We start from the raw sequence: 4,018 nt of genomic DNA on the forward strand, positions 1-4,018 counted from the left end.
CGCCGCCCCGCCTCGCCCGGCCTGGCGACGCGCGTTGCCATGGGGACGGTGGAGGCAGCCAATCGCGCTCCCGCCGCCATCTTGCGAGCGGCGTGGTGGAGCGCTGGGTGGCGCGGAGTGTCGTCTCCTCCATCCTGGCCCCGCGCTCCGGCGACCCCCCCCCCCGCCTTCCCGGTGCACTGTAGCCCGTGGAGCGGGGCCTGCCTCACGGGGACGGAGCGGTCTCAGTGCAGTTCGCGTGGCTCCGGAGATCGCCGCAGAACCTGAGGGCATCCTCTCACCTCGCCATGCTGCCGGTTCGGGAACTGGGTTGGCAGAGAGCCGTCCTTGGGGGTCATGTCCTCTATATCCCTCCTGGAAAGGCCTTCGGGCCTCACAGGGTTACCTCAGCGTGGAAGGGACCAGGAAGGAGGCATCATGTGGTGGTTCAGAGCCTGTGATAGCCACCCTGGTTTTAGACTGTGTCCCAGCTCTGGTTCAGATTCACTAGATATCACAATTACCTCACTACCAAGCCTTGATTTATGAGTACCAAGAAAGCAGACCCTTTAGTCTCRCTAAGATAACTGAGAAAGACAAGGAGAAGACTACAGTGGTGACAACTGAGGAAAAGGATGGAAACGGCTGAGCTAAATCATAGAATCACAGAATCAGTAAGGTTGGAAGGGACCTCTGGAGATCATCTAGTCCAACCTCCCTGCTCAGCAGGGTCACCTAGAGCATGTTAGGGTTGCATCCAGGTGGGCCTTGAGTATCTCCAGAGAAGGAGACTCCACAACCACTCTGGGCAACCTGGTCCAGTGCTCTGTCACGCTCACAGTGAAGAAATTCCCCCTCACAGTCAGGTGGAACTTCCTGTGCTTCAATTTCTGCATTTCTGCTCATTGCCTCTTGTCACATGGGACACCTGAAAAAGAGTTTGTCCCCRTCCCCTTGTACCTTCAGGTACTTATACACATTGATAAGATCCCCGCTCAGTCTTCTCTTCCCCAGGYTGAAGAGGCCCAGCTCTCGTAGCCGTTCCTCATAGGGCAGGTGCTCCAGCCCTCTTATCATCTTAGCCCTACGTAGCCCTACGCTCTCTCCAGTAGCTCCATGTCTCTCTTGTACTGGTGAGCCCAGAACTGGACATAGTACTYGAGATGAGGCCTCACCAGGACTGAGCAGAGGGGCAGGATCMCCTCCCTCAACCTGCTGGCAACAGTCTTCCCAATGCACCCCAGGATACCATTGGCCTTCTTGGCCACAAAGGCACATTGCTGGCTCATGATCAACTTGTCATCCACCAGCATTCCCAGGTCTTTCTTTGCAGAGGTGCTCTCCAGAAGATCAGCCCCCAGCTTGTACTGGTGCCTAGGGTTATTTTTCCCTAGATGCAGGACCCTGCTCTTGCTCTTGTTGAACCTCAYGAAGTTCCTCTCTGCCCAACTCTYATAGAATCAGAATCAGTAAGGTTGGAAGGGACCTCTGGAGATCATCTAGTCCAACCTCACTGCTCAGTAGGGTCTCCAGCCTGTCCAGGTCTCTCTGAATGGCAGCACAGCCCTCAGGTGTATCAGCCACTCCTCCCAACTTGCTGAGGAGGCACTTTGTCCCCTCACCCAGGTCATTGATGAAGAAGTTGAACAGGATGGGACCCAGTACTGAGCCCTGGGGGACACCACTAGCCACAGGGCTCCAACTAGACTCCACGCCACTGATGAYGACTCTCTGAGCTCTGCCTTTCAGCCAGTTCTCAATCCGCCTCACTGTCCACTCGTCAAAGGTGTTACATGGTATTGTACAAAGCATGAACACTATGGCTTTTTCTAACAGATCATGGCAAGCTATCTCAGCTGTTCACAGSGAAACCTGTGAGGGGCACCCAAAGTGTGCGAACATTGAGGAAAACACAATTTCTTGTGCTTCTTTCGTGGAAGAATGCAGACTGTGCAATTGTCTATTGATGCACTCTATGCAAATACGTGTACAATGCTTGCACATAACAAGGGAACCTTTCAGAAAGGTGTTTGTGAATGGGAAAACATTCTGCACTGATGATTCAGATGAAAGCAGGAATACAAAGAGCTTCCAAGTTGGTTAGTACATTTGCTTCTACTTCTAACAAACCACTGGTGACTTAGGGAAGCTGTATTTTGGAAGCCAGTCAGCACAGCTGTATGCAAAACCACCACGCTGCCATGTATACAGCAGTATTGCCAAGTTTTCATGCATTTTGCCCCTTTGTGATGTGGAGAGAGTAATAATTAGATGTTCAAATGAGTTTTGTGCCTCCATCAAGAAAGCACCATCACTGGGAGAATGCTTTGATTTCCCAGAAGAATATGGTCTCCTGTTGCATTATGTCTCATCTCTTCCAGCCACTGCTGACTTCTGAGGAATTACCAGGCTGCCAAATGTGACTTATTGACACAGATCAAAACAATAAAAGAAAATCTCACTCTTTGAACTGAAAACTCCTTCCTGACCAGCAACAAGGACTGGCTGTAGACAATGACCTCTCTTGCTATCTTAAGGGGGTGGTTAGTGTTTGCAATGTGCAGGCACATGAACCTAGAAACTACATACATCAAACCACCAACTGAAGCCACCCACAATGCTGGAGTACAAGAGCAAGAGTATGTTGTTAAGAACAGTTTGAAGTCCTGGATCTGAAAGATAATTTATTTATGAAGAGAAGCTGAATGAGAAATACAAGTTCTTCAGAAGGAAGCTCTCTGAAGAGAACAGACTGACATCCTGACCCTGGAAGCTGACAGGATTTTTACATCTGTGAAGCCCTAGAATTGATGAGGCAGACCCTGATCTCTACACCTGAGGAAGTCTCTGTGGCTTAGCAGTACAGTGGCACTTTACTGTCACCAAAGAGGATACAGAGAAGACAAAGCCAGACTCTTCTCAGAGCTTTTGCACAGCAAAAGACAAGAGGCAATAGTCACAAGTTGCGGCATGGAAAATCTGATTAGATAAAAGGAAAAACCTTTGCTATGAGGGTGGGTGAGCACTGAGATAGTGGCCCACACAGGTTGTGGAATAGCCATCCTTGGAGATGCTGATGCTGTGAYCCTGAGAGAAACTCTGCAACATTTGGAAACATTTTCCTTTATAATTTGCTGATTTTTTTTCAGATTCTTGGATCAGAACAGCTGGTCTTGATTTTCTTCCTCTGAAACACTTGTTCTGAAATGCATTTGCATTTTTAAAAAATTTGTGCCTCCATCTGCTTCAACACATATAACCTCAATACTGACAACAACTTAACTAGGGGTTAACTGTAGCATTATAATGTATTTATGATAAAGTGCCATTGCAGCTTCAGCTGAACTCCAGTCCTGGGCTAGTGAGGTRCTGCAAAACACATAGGAAACAATGCTTAACCCTGCAAAAGTTAATACAGACACRAGATTATAAAGCAAATATGCAAAGGTCATATAGTAGATCAGCAAGCAGAGGCAGGAGTAGAAGTCAGACCTGCTCTCTATCATGCGATGGCAGGACTGTTCTGTGCAATGGGCTAGGGGCCTGTGAGTCCAAGATTGTCCCGTTGCTGAGTGTGGTCTGGCCTTCCGCTTCATGAACCTAAGCTACGCAGTCCCTGGGTGGTAACGACCACTCGGGCAGCCGACTGTGCTTAATTTCTAAGGGGGCAGCTCCACCGTGTGGACACTGCTGAGAACTGCCATCAGGAAGGGGGCCTAGAGTCAGACGTAACAGGTTTGAAATGGTGGGATATTTCTTCGATTTTCTTGCCAGAAAAAAACAAACAAAAAAAACAAACATCAAAAAACAAACCGTCCCCAAACCTATGAGGTCACCTGCATAACATGAACCATTTGCTTTTGCCTAGTGCTACTGCTCAGAGCCTTGTGCCTAGCATGGCACCAGACTGGTTAAAGGAAGTATYAGGATCTCATTTTTTCTGGGTCCACTTCTGCTGCTAGAACTGCAAGAGAAAAGAACAGGCAGCGAATTTCTCATTTCCATCATCTCCAGCTATTAGAAACTCGAGCGGCAGAAC

This window comes from Rhea americana, unplaced genomic scaffold (assembly GCF_003343005.1).
Source record: "Rhea americana isolate MKP2758 unplaced genomic scaffold, rheAme1 scaffold_85, whole genome shotgun sequence".
NCBI lineage: Eukaryota > Metazoa > Chordata > Aves > Rheiformes > Rheidae > Rhea > Rhea americana.